Source organism: Pinus tabuliformis, chromosome 4_1, assembly GCF_031772625.1.
Source record: "Pinus tabuliformis cultivar Carrire ecotype Pingquan chromosome 4_1, CPIR1, whole genome shotgun sequence".
Taxonomy (NCBI): Eukaryota; Viridiplantae; Streptophyta; class Pinopsida; order Pinales; family Pinaceae; genus Pinus; species Pinus tabuliformis.
The window spans coordinates 895332193-895348396 of NC_142303.1; the positions used below are offsets into that span (position 1 = coordinate 895332193).

General features: G+C 39.3%; 1 pseudogene; it reads left to right on the forward strand.

Annotated features, from left to right (window-relative positions):
• The window catches only part of LOC149179052 (putative histone-arginine methyltransferase CARM1 pseudogene), a 54883-nt pseudogene extending 48678 nt beyond the window's left edge, over positions 1-6205 (forward strand).
• The last annotated feature ends 9999 nt before the right edge of the window (positions 6206-16204 follow it).

A 16204-nucleotide genomic window follows, 5' to 3' on the forward strand; every position in this document is an offset into this window, starting at 1 on the left:
TCAACATTAGAATAACCATGGAACCTCCCTTTCCTGATAGTGTATCTTATTCCATAGGGGATTGTGCCTTGAAGATATCTCAAGAGATTCTTAACAACAATCCAATGTATGTGATGAGGCTCGACCATAAACTGACTCAATTTATTCACTACAAAACATATGTCCAGAGAACGGTTCACAAAGAACATCAGGGCCCCCACAAGTTGACGATACTCAGAAGGATTTCCAAAATCAGACCCAAAAACATTTCCGCATAACTTCGTGAAGTTACGTTCCATCAGAGTAGTCATGGAATTGTAGTCCACCATCCCAAATCTTTCAAGTATCTTAACAATGTATTTTCCTTGAGAAAGGAAAATCTCACCATCCTTTTTCCAGAAATCCAGCCCTAGGAAATAATGCATCAGTCCTAGTTCCTTGATTTCAAACTCGGAAGCCAACTCCCTCTTACATTGATGAATAAGATAGTCTACACCTACCAGAAAGAGATCATCCACATAAAGTACCATGATGAGAGGTATGTCATTCTCAACCTTAAAGTAAAGGTTCAGATCAACTTCACTTCTTGTAAAACCCAACTTTATCAAATAGTTGTTAATCCTCTCATACCAAGCTCGATGAACTTTCTTCAATCCATAGAGGGATTTCTTAAACATGCATACATGTGTCACACGATCTTGAACTTCAAACCCCTCAGGTTGTTCTACATAGAATTCCTCCTTAATTGAACCATGCAAGAAGGTGTTATGACATCCATCTAATGTAGGTCCCATCCTTGCAAGGAAACAAGGGTTATAATCGAATGCATGGTGGTATATCACACAACTACTACAAATATTTCATTGTAGTCCACACCTTCCTTTCGAGAGAAGCTTCGAGCAACAAACATGGCCTTAAGATTTTCAACACTCCCATGAGCTCCATGCTTGATCTTGTAGACCCATTTCAAATTGACAAAAAAATTATCCTTGGGTCTGGGGACCACACCCCAGACATCATTTTTCACAATCGACTCATAATCTTTGTTCATAACATCCTTCAAAACTTGGTGCTTCACAACATCTTTGAATGTGCAAGGCTCAGATTGGACAATGGTGCTCATGGAAGCTAAGTACCCTTGGTACCTATTCATCTTCTTACTTTCGTGAAAGGTTCCCCTGGGGGAAATATAATTGTCGACATCTTAGAGAGTTTCCCTAAGCCATGAGGGTCTCCTTTTTGAGGAGGATGACTCATGAGGAGTTGGATCAATGGGATCCATTGGTCCTTTAACATCAGGAATCGGCCCATCCTGTGGTTCTCCCTACTTTCTTGTATCTTCTTCTTTTTCCTTCATCGGAATATGAAGGTTACTAATATTGCCAAGGGAAACATCTTCATCGAAGGTGACACCATGATTTATATCCTCTTCTCTTTGACCAGGTACATAGATTCTATATTCCTTAGAAGTTTCATTATAGCCCACAAATGTTCTTTTCTTCCCATATGCATCCAATTTTCTTTTCTTTTCTTTCAGCATATGAAAATATATGGGGTTACTAAAAATTCTAAAGTGATAAACATTAGGTTTCTTACCAATGAAAACTTCTTCGGGTGTTTTGGAGTCCAATGCTTGATGAGGGCATATGTTTTGAACATACACAACAGTGTTGGCATCTTCCGCCCATAAGAAATTTGGAAAGCTTTGATCATGAAACATGACACGAGTGCTTCTATAATATAACAATTATTCCTTTTAGCAACACCATTTTTCTCAGGAGTATATGTGGTAGTAGTCTCCCTCTTAATGCGAGCTTCTCTACAATAGTCATTGAACTCATTTGATTCATATTCGATTCCATTACAAATCCTCAATATTTTGATCTTCTTCCTTGTTTGATGTCCGATTAAGGCTTTCAAAGAATGGAATCGTGACAATACTTCATCCTTCTTCTTTAAGAAAAATATCCATGTTTTGCGAGAGAAATCATCCACAAAGATAACACAATATAAATATCCTCCCAAAGATGTCACGAGCAACATACCAGATAGATCATAATGAACCAATTGCAAAATGTCGATAGTATTTCTATCACTTGAGGGGAATGGTCCCCTTGTATGTTTTCCTTCGGCACATCCCTAACAAACACCTTCATGTTCTACTTTACATTCGAGCATACCTGTCACCATCTTCCTCACATCAGGTAGAGCCTTATCATGAAGATGAGCAAACCTTTGGTGCCATAATTTGGATTGAAGAGATGTATTGCAAGACATAGCTCCCAATGGGCTTCCTCCAACTTGATATAGGCTATCAACCCTAAATCCAAGATTAAATTCTTCTATGAAATTCCTTTTCCAAACACATACCTTTCCCTCAATGAATGCCACCTTGAATCCTTTATCTTCCATCGTCGAGATAGATATGAGGTTCTTCTTTAGATCAGGAACATATAGTACTTCTTGTAGATGAATGGTGTTACCTTGATTCAATTGAAGAGTAACATTTCCAACTTCCTTGACGGGATAGGTGGCATTGTCCCCAAGAATTATTTCCAAATTTGTATCTTTTTCTATCATATTTGAAAGAGCTTCCTTATACCCAGTAAAGTGCCTTGAGGCACCACTACCAATCAACCAATTTCCCAAGTTATTTGGAGGAGAGATAGTAGAGAGGGAAGATATAAGATAAAATTATTTTTTATTGTTATCTACAACATTAGATTCATCATACTTGGAGTTTCTTGATCATTTTGGAGGTTGGCCATTTCTATGTTGAGTAGTGGGACCATACCTTTTTCCTTTGTTGTTGAATCTTCCATTCCTTTGATTTTTGTTGCCAATGAAATCATTGTGGTTGTGGTTGTCATCATCATGAGGTGTATCCCTTCTATTAGGACACTCCCTAGCATAGTGGACAAACTTGTTACAAATGAAGCATCTTCCCTTCCTTCCATCTTTGAATCCTAGTCTTCCTTGACATTTCTTCTTTGAACCTACATTTTTCTTCTTTTAAGCATGAGCGGAGAATGCAATAGGTTCATTCCTATTTGAAGGCATGTCTCTCTCCATCATCCTTGTTTCTTTTTTAGTACATCTATTCAAAAATTCTTCAAAACCTAGAATGTTGTCATTGTTGAGGATAATAGTGTTGAACACATGTCATTCACGAGGGAGACCTCCAAGGGAAATGAGAGTAAGATCCCTATCTGGAATAAATTCTCCAATTGAAAGAATATCATTTTTTATCTTAGTAATCCTCATGAAGTAGGATTGAATATCTTCAGCTCTTCCCTTCTTTATGTCCTTCAGCTTGTTTTTGAGAAAGAGGACTTGGTTTGCATTTCTGACTTTGAACATCCCAACCAACCTATCATAAATCTCCTTAGACAATTTGGAGATGCGTGCAAGGAAATTCTTGTTAAAAGAATCCCTGATGATCTCCTTTGGTTTTAATTCACCTTTCTTGTACTTTTTCTTAGTGGAAGCCGGTGCATTTGAAGGAGGTTCAGTAATCATTCTCTGCACATAGTTCATAACATCCTGCTCTTCCAAAGTCAAATCAAGAGACATCTTCCATGCATGATAATCAAACTTATCATTGAGCTTGTCATCAGGTTTGAAGTAAGATGTGAAGGCCATTGTATCTTTTCCTTGTCCAACAAATATCAGTGATTTCTCTTTTCACTCTTGCTTGGGCTTTTTCTTCACTTCATCTTCAATACCATGTTAATTTTAGATAAAAATGGTATGTTCTATGCGTAAGAGGAATTTTCTTCAATTTTTGTATTAGCCTAATATCAATTTTTAGATTAACAATCACATCAACATGATAGTAAATGTAGATAGAACATAAATAAAAAGCAGAAGACAAGCCAAGGCAAGATTACACAATATTTGGTAGATGCTAGGGAGAAATCACAATGCGGGGAAACCCTTTGATCATGCCATCTTATTATTCTTGAAAAGTTTAGCGGAGAGAGAGTACAATAAATAAAATTCACTTCCCTAATTACAGTCAAATCTGTCTAGTCAAACTGCAGTCCACAGGATGCCCTAACTAGAAAGTCAACGTTGATCAACTTAGTAGAAATATTCCTCCAAATATGCTAGTTCAAACCCATTAAACTCGGCCTTCAAGGATAGTCCAAATGAGCCCAAAATAGTCCTGAAAATATAAGTCAAATGTAGTCAAGAAAAAGTCAAACCTGCAATCAATGTTGGCCAAATAACTCAGAATGCCTTGATTTCTATGCCCAGAAATCTGGTCTACCTAAACTAAATTTCTCCAACGAAAATAGCAGTAAAAAAAGGCCAAATAGTGCCTGGTCAATGCTGGTCAAACCTTATGAAATTCGGTCAATAAATAAAACAGAAAATTATAGACTTGTCCTTTGCATGTGTGGAGGGGAGAGGCTGCCCAGATATCCATATACCCAATTAGATGAGGAGAGAGAGATATATGTGAGTGATGAATGATGTCTAAATGAGGTAGATGTAGCTTCTATTTATATGCAATGTTGAGGATGAAAATATACGTCTTTTGGGCTTCTGAGCCTACATTAGTTTGCAGGCTAACCTTGACAATTTGCCCATAAATGAAATAAATTCATAATTCCATTTGTACATGTCATAATGAGATGATTTTTAGATCAATCCTACAACTGTCGGAAAGAGGAATCCAATAAAATTATCAACTTCATCATACGAGTTTTCCAAGGTGGAGTTTGGCCCTAGTTGCCAAATTTAACACAGATCCAATAGTTGAGTCACCCCCATGAAAAGAACAAGTTGCTAGAGAATTTTTTCCAAAAAACTATGGTGTAAGAAGAGTTTTGAAATTCACAAGAAGGAAGTTGCAAAAGATCATGTCTAACTATGTTGGAATAGTTTGATCCATTGATTGCCTTAAAATAGGTAATAAGTGTTTGGCATAACTAAAACTTGAGTGGAAAGAGCATATATTTCGATTTTGGTGGAAGCCATAAAAGGTAAATCTTGAAGTTTTTGAGTTGTAGAACTTATTTTCATGTGCCAATATAGTGGCTAGTAGTTCTCTAGAAAGACAAGAAAATAAGGGTTGAATTATATAGTGGACTTACCTAACCTTGTGGAAAGCTAGAGGCTTGCAACAATTTTATGGTTCACCATTAAATTTACTTGGAGCACATAGTCTGTTCCTAGGAATTTTGTTGATTCTATTTGGTTATGTGACAATCCAAATGAAAACCAGGGATAATGTATCTACATTGAACAAGCCAAATATGAAAAGGAAAAAACAAGAACTAGATTGCATGAATAAATTTCACCTATAGACATATTGCAACATTATGTGTAGACAAGGTCATATTATGCCATTGTCATAAAAATATATATAGCTTTTCATGGTATAATTTTGGTTGATGTAGGGGTTGGAAGTGGAACTCTTTCATTGTTTGAAGCATAAGGTTGTGTGAAGCATGTCTATGCCATGGAAGCATCGGAAATTGTAAATTGTGCACCTAGACTTGTTGCTGGTAATCAATATGTAGGTCAACATATAATAGTGATCAAAGAGAAAATTGAGGAGGTTGAGTTGCCAAGTAAAGTGGATAATCTAATATCAGATCCCATGAGAACATTATTACTCAATGAAAGGACTCTATAACCGTAGGTATTTGCAAGGAGAAGTATCCCTACTCCTACTAGGAAATGTTTTCCACTATTGGCAAGATGCATATGGCCCCATTTAATGATACATGTTGAACTTGCAAACAAGGATTCACTTTGGCAACAAAAAAATTAATATTGTGTTTCCTTGACCCCATTACATAGCTCTACATTTCAATGCTACTTCTCCTCACCTATTGTAGATGTTTTCTTACCGAAGGTTACTGATCACCCCTCCTATATCTCGCACAATGAAATTCAAAAATTTCGAGGAGGAAGAGTTGTATGAAATATAAATTCCCTTGAGATTTACTCCATATTTTTGAAATCACGTTCATGTCTTAACATGTTAGTTTGATGTTTTATTCAATGGAAGTGTTGTACAATGATAACTGACTATTGCACCTAAAGCCCCAACTACACACTGATATCGACTTCATTGTGTCCTGTCTCAACCTATTTATGTAGTGGCTAGGAAAGTTATTGCAAGTCAATTACATATGGTTTCCCATAATGCACATAGCTCTACCATATATCTTACAATTTTAGCAAAATGTGGGGTGTTGGTGCTAGTTAAGGATAAATCTACTCAACAACTAGTGTAGCAACAGAAAAATGGACTTATGCTACAAGAAGTTGGTGGCATAATCATTGTTTAGTAACCCATACAAGTTTTTAGGGTTTTGCAACAACAATAAGACCAACAATAGTCATCTTATAATTTCCAACAACAATCTCTATTTCTCCAAGAAAGTACAATTTTGGATCAAAACATGCTTGGGAACCTCGTGATTTCTCTTCTGTCATGTTGTAAATATCATTTTGTCATAATTATGAAAATGGAGAAATGCCAAAAAAGATTTAAAAGTTAATAAGAATATTAAAAGGCACTAGTAATTGAATAGGCCATGAGATAGTTGAATAGTCCTGGGGAAGGTGAAGAGTCACCTACCTATTTGTATAATTATATCCTCATGCATCTAGTAAAGGGATTTTTTCACTAAAGGCTTTTAGCATTGAGGCTTTTAGCACTTAGGTGACTCTTAGCATTGGTAATTTTGGATTGAGTTGTAGTGGGGCTTCAAACTTATTTTGGATAAGACATGAGAATATCACCTTACACTATAAATCTTGATGGACTTTTTGTACATGTACTTTTTTTTTCAACATTATGGATTCGAATATCTCTACTCTTGGAAGGATTCTTGTGCACTTTCATGGTGGTTGTAATGACTATCCAATACTTCTATTATGTGTTGATGCTTGCTTTCACATGAGTTATATGTTTGTGAACTAATTCATGGCTTATGACTCACATGCTTTCTAATGCATTTCTGCTCTTTCATCTCATGCATTAGAGTAGTTATTCGTTGTCAACTACTTTGCAATGAGTTGTTGGTTCTCTCCTTACTCTTGTATGCATTAAATGTTTTTGGCTAACTAATTTCTCTTAAGATGTACTTGGTCTTATTTCTGTGTTGTTATACACTTGTATTGTGTATTTCAAGTTCTATAAACTGATTCATATTCATACTCCAAATATTTCATACTTGCGCTCACATTAACATCTGTTCACATGAAATCCGAGACAAACAAACATGTTGGCAACCCATCCCACATACTAGATGGGACTTGTATTCCAAATGATGTGAGGTCTAATTGGGACTTCATACTGGGGAGATCCCCTTAACCATTGGTGGCTCATTTTTCCTGCTCAACGAGACTCTATAGTTGTTTATTTGTTCATGCATAGTATATTTAAACACCATGGTACGAAATACTCCATTGTTACAAATCATACCTCTACTTTAACTGGCTATTTTTAGAAATAGTTGGTTTGGTTTTAGGGCACTCATTTAAATCTCAACATTACACATCACACCCAAATTGATGGTAAGAATAAAGTAATCAAAAATTTATCAGAAGCATATTTAAGATTCTTTGCTTCAAAGAGACAATCCTAATGGGTCCAATGGCTACCTCCAGTTGAATGGTGGAATAATACAACTTATCATGTTTCAACTCGACTGACTCCCTTTGATTTTGTTTATAGATATAATCCTCCATCAATAATAGACAATTTACCAAGATTCCTTATGGTGCAGGAGGTTGAGAAAATGTTGGCTTGTTGGGGCCTGACCCAGGTTTAGAGTTAATTAGCCAAACAAATCCTTGTACTATTGGCCCTTTCGGCAACAATCCACGGAGCATGAACTGAGGTCTCACCCGAGGTAATATGGGGGGGTGCTGGAACTAGGTTTCCGCACCCTTGAGATGTCTGAGATATTGAACTGGTCCAACAATTATTCCCTTCGCGCACTTCCCAGGCCTTTGTGCCCTGATATACTTGCCTTGGTGCAGCCCTAACCAGGGACTGTGGAGCTTTCGCATTGCTGGAGCAGTGCTCTACGCTATTCCCCTAAGTCACACCTGAGATCTTACTTATCTTCCTACGCCTAGTCAATTATCTTCACGTAAATGGATGTCTTACGTTATATTTATTTATACAACACATTCATAAGAGTTTGAACAACAAATAAAGAATACACTTTCAATTTAAACCCAATCATACATTAAAACAGGGAAAGATACATAGTGATATGGTAAACTTCTCTTTATCAATTCTTCCAATGATTACAGACTCGACCTACCCTACGCACTAAGCTGCAGGGGTCCACGCACTGAGCTATGGAATATTAGGCCTCTACGCACTCAGTTGCAGAGCCTTCTCCTACTCTATGACCCAAAGACACACTTTACACTTCGACTCAGTCCCTTAGACTCATCATGTTTTCATTTTATTGGCTATCTCTACACTTAGAGCCTCACTCTATTTATACAATCCGGCTAGGTCTAACAAGTTGACATTACACTACAAAACGAGGGTGGAAAACCCTGTGACTCTATTATAGCTTCACACTCTGTGCCCATAATTCATGGAGCTTTTACAAAAGACTTGGTCAAAACTTGGGATCTAAGCCCTAGAACATGCCTTGGGGGGATTCCATGCCCAAAAAGCCCCCAACACAAACATCGTGACTCACCCTTGAGTCACTCTGTTGGCATGGAGATCTTCGCGCAGAGTCCCTCCAACTATGTTCGAACTACTGCAAGGTCGGCAGTGCATTGAGCGGTTGCCTGCTAGATCTCCTGTACATGTTGTTCTGAGACCGCGGTGTCAAAAATACTTCCTTGCATCTGTGCCTGTGTTCCTTGCATTTTCTTATAATCCCGCGCCTTTTTCGAGATCCTTGGAGCGTGCAGACTATGCTTCTACCAGCTAGTCGGATAGCCGAGCCACTCGTCTAGGGCTTCAATCAGCTGTCATTCACTTTTCCTGGGAAAGGTTCTCCATTTATCTTGACTAGATGTATCGCGCCTCTGTCTGTAACCTCCTTGACAATGTATGGTCCCAACCAATGCATTCTGAACTTTCCCGGGAATTTGTCAAACTTACTGTCATACAACAATACTGAATCATTTACCTTGAAGGTGTGCAACTTAATATGGAAATCATGTCAGGCCTTCTCGCGCTGCTTTTGCACCTACTGATGAAAGCCAGCCAGGAACCATTCCTCAAGTTCTTCCAACTGCGCGATCCTCTCTTCGAGGGCTTCACAGTCCATCATACCTATGAGCACTATTATGCGTAGACGAGGTACAATATACTCCATTGGCATGACAGCTTCCACCCCATAAACCAACCGAAAAGGTGCCTGTCCGATCATTTTCTTACACGTTGTCCTGTAAGCCCATAGTACTACAGGTACGTGCAGGTCCAAATCACTTCACTGCACATTGCATACTAATCCAGTCTCCAATATTTTATTGAATGCTTCTACTATCCCATTAGCTTGTGGGTGATACAATGTGCTTTTCTGATGATACAACTAAAACTCTTATGTTAATGCGTTGATGGTTTCATTCAGGAAATGTGTACTGCGATCGCTCATCAAGATTTTCAGACATCAAAATCGAGTCAACATAGTTCAAACAAAAACTTCGCAGCCGTGGTAGTTGTGCAGTCTTTGACCGATTCCGCTTCTTCCCAACGAGTCAGGTACTCTATCACGGTGATAATGTATCTCGCACCCTTTTTTACCTACGGTTTGACTACAAAGTCAATTTCCCACTTTTCGAGGGGCTGCAACATCATTTGTGGATTCAAAGGCATCTCATGCCTCTGCGATGGTTTACCTATCCTTTGACATATATCACAAGTCTTACAGTGTGCTTTCGAATCCTGATGAAGGGTTGCCCACCACAACCTTGCATGAAGAATCTTTTACGTGGTCACTCTCCCTACATAGTGTCCTCCTGTAGTGTCCCCATGTGCTTCCATGAGGATCTGGCTTCGCTCAAATTTAGGTACGTACCTTCATAATATCTCATCATTGCCCATTTTGTATAGGTGCCCCACCATGACAGAAAAATTAGTTGTGCGCACCACTAGTTCCTTCTGCTGCTGGACATAGTATTCCTTCAGGGTAGTTATCTTTGTCAGAAAGTGGATTATATCTTCAAAGTGTCTGTCTGCTACGCGCATAACAAAGAGTTGTGCGTCAGGTAATCCTTCCTCCAAACTAGTAGGTTCCTCTCCCGTCTCAATGCGCAACAAGTGATCTGGTCCCGCATTCAGGTATCTAGGTTTCACAACGACCTCAAAGTCATATTCTTGGAACTATAAGAGCCACCTGCATATGCGCCCCCCCAACACAAACTTATTAACCAAGTATTTCAGCGTGGAATGGTTTGTAGACATCTTGAAATGTCCCCCTAGAAAATAGTGCTGGTATTTTTGGAGCGCGTACACCCTAGCCAACCCCTTGCGTTCAGTTCTGGAATAGTTATTTTCTGCTTTAGACAACCCAAATTCCATAACGATGTATTGAAAGCAGCCCCAGTCATTTGCGAAGGTGCTCTTTCTCCTATCTTCCGGCGTGATTTTGATTTGGTGGTACCCTGAGAACCCATCAGTAAAAGAATATGCTTCTCGCCTGTTGGAATTTTCCAGTACTTTATCTGTGAACGGACTTGGTAATGGGTTGTGCACACATGCATCATTCAATTTCTTGAGGTCCACGCATATTCTTATCTCGCCCCTCTGCTTCTTTTCTTGCACTACCATAGGGCTTACCTAGTTGGATTCTTCCACTAGCTCAATGATTCCAACTGCGAGCATTTTTTCTAGTTTTGCATGGACCTTTTCCTAGTACTTCAGATTCAAGTGGTAAGGCCTCTGCTTAACCAACTTCATGTTGGGTTTTAAGGTGATCTTCATCATCCCTAAATCACCAACGATCCCCTTTAAGTTTGTGATCTTGGTCGGGAATAAGTCCTAGTACTCACGGAGTAACTCAGCGAACTTATCCACCATTGCGTCATCCCAATAGTCACTGAGCATTGCATACTTCAGTTTGGCCTCCTTACCAATAGTTACCTACTTGGTCTTTATCGGCGCGGTTATGTCAGGGTCTTCAATCAATGGCCGTTGCACCTCGCAATAGGCTTCAATTTCTGGAATGTTAACTTTTCATAGATCTTCATCGTCTTATTCAATATTCACATTGTAACACTGCAACGCATAGCTCAGCTGGGTCGCCGATTCAAGCTAAGGCACTTCCATTGGCTCCTGGAGTATTTTAAAGATAACTTCTTTTACTACTTTTAACGCATCATCAATAGTATCCCACCAATGATCCTCAAACATAAAGGTTAACAGGAATCCTTCTTGCAAGATATCCCATTCATTCATTCCATGGCGGAGCTCCATCTCTATATACTAGTTCATGGGTATGACAGAACAGGTGCACCCACTCAGGTTGTGTCTCTTCCCCATAGAACTTTTCCCATTTTGCGAGGTGCATGCACGGATCATCCCGTCCATCATACTTGTCCTTTAACCACATATGAGGCTTCCCAAATCGCATGTGCATCATCCTTCTGCACTCGCGACAGTCCTCAAAGCTTCTTTGGTGCATACCCCACCACATCGCGGGAATAGCGTGCAATACCCATTTCAAAGCTTCGAAACATTACTGTTCCAGCACTTCTCTTTCAAATTTTCTCAGGAATTCATCCACCTCACTTAACCCATCATACATAGGCAAGTCCCTCACGTCTGTCAATATGCAGCACAACGATCTTGTCACCATGTTACAATTCAGTGTGGTTAATTCATGTACCCGGTTCTGTCATCGTTCTATTTCCTCATCTGAATCCGATGTGTAGGAGCTTTCATGCTCCCATGAGATTCGTCCATCAGTAATTGGATTCACCCAATATTTCTCTTGCACGGTTATCTTGTAGATGCAGTCCAAGTCATCGTCGCTGTCGTAGTCGCGCACTGGCTTCGTGTAGCATGATCCTTCTGCAGGGTCCAATGGTACAACTATGCGTTGAGACTTCTTTTCAAAAATCATCTTGCACTTCTTCAGATTTATCACCCCATTCATGTCAGTGGCCCAATCTATTCCTAATAGCATGGGGTAGGGATTGCTGTCATCAACAATCTCTATCACATCAAAATCTGCTAGTGTACTTGCTCCTTCGATAACTACTGTGATTACCTGTAATCTCCCGATATGTTACAGGGAAAAGTGTCTACACAGAACTGCTTATCCCACTAAGGTGTGGTAGCTACCTTAGAAACAAACAAAGTAAAGCTACTTTCATTTTTCCTTTATGAAATATAGATGAGAGAAGAACAAAGAAGACCAACCTCTGTCTTGCGCTAATCTCCTAGTTCGATTCTTCTCTCTCTTGATAGTCTTTCATTACTTGCTCCTTTGTATGCCTAGCTTCACAGAGTACCTGTAGGATCACAGTAGCATAACACTATACAAGAACATGGATCTATAATCATAACAATCTAGGATCAGATGTAAATTGACCATACAAATGCATAAAACATAAATGGCACAAGAGTATGGAGGAAAACTTGAATAGCTTTTATTGATAATGAAGAAAGAGCCAAGGGAGTTACAACCAGTTGTTTTGACCCAGCATCATCCTCTTAGCAAGTAAGCCCTTCTTCACCTCATACAAAGCTTAGATCACCCAATACTATGATGTTGTCTCAAGAAACCAACAACAATTCCTTACAAGATGCAAAATTCCAGCCTCTGGATCTCTGGGATGAGGGATGCATATATATATATATATATATATATATATATATATATATATATATATATATATATATATATATATCTATATATATATATATATATCTGTAAGGGAGATGAGTCAGCTTGTGATTTGATTAGTGTCTCCCCTCTGATAGTTCTTGCTTCCACTTGGAGATTGATGATCTCTTACTCATCCTTGGTCGAATTCACAGAGGCAAGTGTAACAGGAGAACTTTCTGGAAGATTCCATGCCTCTCCACCTCACGGATTTACACTGCCATTTGTCACTTCTCGCCCATCGCACCCCATAGAAGGGATTTTTGAAATGAAACGCACCCATAGAGTGTACTTAGGTGAGATGCAACGCACTTTGCCTATGGAGCAGCTGAAATGATCCTGTTTTGACCAATTCTGAGCATTTTTTCATGGAGAACTTCTGGGAGAAGCTGTAATCAATTGACCTTGTTCCTTTAGGGGTTAGAAGAACACTTTTAGGGACTTAGGAGCCCTTGGTTTATGGACATTTCATGCTCAGGGTTGTAGTGCCAAAAAATGTCTATAACAGTTGCCCCCTAAAGCATGAGGTCGTTAATCTTTTTTATGTCGAGTGAAATGCTTTATCATGAGGATCCGAAGTTCTTTCAAGCTGGGAGGAGACCTGTAATAAGATACAATAAAATGCATTATATTCATAATATTTTCATGATCTAGCTGAGGCGGGCATTCCCATGCTCAGCTTTAAAAATTCATTTCATGTACATAGGACAGACAATCATCTGAGTGTAGACTGATGATTCTGGTAGAGCCATCATCCCTTTGATTGGATGATTATCTGTGAAACAACAATGTACATTTAATGTCTTTATTTCCCTGAATATATATCGCAGCCTGGATGGATGAAACTAGATCCAGGGTCTTCAATCTCATTCGATCTTCACTCGAAGTACAAGTCGATCCATGTGAGAGATGTTCTGGAGTCGAACATGGAAAGACATCGCCTGATTACCAGCCAATGATGTAAGCTGTTAATAGGCGCGAGAGGAATCACCGATAATGATAATGACCCTCAAGGTACTGCAGTACAATTCACATGGTGTGAATAAAGGACTTGGTGTCGAACACCACGCAAAATCTTTCGTTCGAAGACCATTGATGTAAACCTGTCGTCGGAAGTGAGAAACTTGCCATTGAGGCATGCAAGCTTCAAAGTACTGAATGGGGTTTTCCTAGATCGACTTCTTGGATAATGAGATGATGTCGACAAGAAGTGATCCGTCACAGGAGGGCCTTAATGAATCCCACATCAATGACATGGAATGGAGCAAATGATTTTAATGGAGGTGAAAACGATCTGGTGATATAAGGTTCAGGGTGGCGGTCATGAAAGAATGGAGTGTAGATGTATTGTAGTGGGTGAGACACAGGTGAATTCTCTGAATGACTTCTCTTGAACATATCGGCGACACTAACGTGATGGATTGGTAGCATTAACCCCAAATGTGGATGGCGTGACGGGACCATGGTGACGTGACCGGTGAATGAAACAACCCAACCCAACTTGGATGCGGAGTGAAAGTGTCATGTTCAAGAGCGACTTGCTACCAACAAAGTTTCTTCAAGTTTTCTTCCCAATTTTTCCCCAGTCATTGCTGACCAGTACCTCTTTATTTTTTTCAAGCTTGAGGAGGATAACATATGCTTGTTCTATAATTTTCCCTTCAGGCAAACCCATCGCTATGTTTTAACGAGCCTAGCGATAGTGAAACTCGTTCTTGTCTGCTATGGACAAGTTTGTCGCTGTTAAGTTTTAATGAGTTTAACGACAAAGATAACTCGGTCCTTTTAAATTTTAGAGAGTCTGAAAAGGGACGTAAAGGAAACTCCAAAATTCCTTTTTCGTCATCTAATCCCTTAAGTCCAAAAAAGTATAAAACAATACAGAAGGGATGAATTTTCGATACTTTTAACGAGCCGAACAAAACAAGCGCTCGATCTTTTTGTGTAATAATCCCTCAGGTCCAAAAAGATTAAAATCTGAAGGAGGGATAGCACTTCCGGTCCCTTTAACAAGCTGGAGAGGCCAATGGCTTAGCAATCTTTTCATATTTTACGAGTCAGTTGAAAAGAGCTTAAAGGAGACTCGTCTTTTGAGGAACGAGTGATAAAATTTGGTAGCAGCTGATTCTAGGTAAGGATTGGAATTTTCCAATCACGGCAGTGTTACAAGGATGGCTAGTGAGATCACTCTTCGCAGTTGTTCCTCAAAAAGGGTAAACAATCAAATGGAGGTGAATGATCGGCCAATACAGAGTGGAGGTGGTGATGAGAACACGACCAAGGATTTTAAAGGCTGAAGTACTACATTCACGATGGTTATTTACCGGGAAATAGTTCATTTTTTAATGCGCTTAAATGCGGGGAGAAACATTTGCTCATGAATTATGTTTATTTTTTAACGAGCTTGAACTATGTGCTAAAACTGCTCGATTAATCCAGTCGTATAATAAGAATGTCCCATTTAAAACCGATAATTTTTAGAGTTTTTCCCCACATCCTTTCTTTATGCAAGTTAGGAAACGACCAATCCTTCGAGTTTAAAGGGTTAGAGGACCTAAAAATTTAAAAAATAAATAGTCGCTCTTCGCTTGCACGCCAAAAGGTTTGCATGCCCCCAGGTATAAAACAGAGTTTCAAGGTCACCTTTCAAATCTCCAACAAAACATTTGTTTTATTAGGAAAGGTCTACCTCTTTCAGGTTACCAAATATTGCTCTATTCACAGCACAAAGAAAACAATTCTTTGGCGATGGCTACCGAAATAGGCAAAGGTGAGACAATCCACTCACATAACTTTGACGAGACAATCTTATTCCAGTCTAACCCCGTCTTCCAATCACGGATGGGAGTACAATCCAGTCATATATCTCTCGCAGAAACCTACCCTATACCCTGAATCACTCGCACTCATCAGGTGGACGGACTGGAGATTGATGAGACATTCCTTGTGTGAAAAGACCATTCAGGGATGGCATACGACTGTTTGCTCTGTGTGATCTGGGAAATGAAAGCTGGTCTACGAGCTTGACCATTCTTCCTTCGTGCGGAAAACACATTACTCTAAAGAGTGATGAGACAATGGCTCCCATGCAATAAATATAGTCTCGTCCAAGGAGTAGATTATAATCTAGGGGTCCTTGAACTACCATTACGTTCATGTGAATGGTTTTCCCTCTCAATGTTATGGGCACATTGGGAAGGATCCCTAACAGTCGATTGGTTCCTTTGTCAAAGCCTGTTAGATTTCTCATCTTAGGCAAAAGTGATGGCGAACCAAGCGCTTTCCAAGCATTCGAGGAAAGGACACTCACAGAAGCCCCTTCATCTATGATGGTACAAGCCATAATCATTCTATATATTTGAGCAATAAGCCGGAATGGTACACTAGCC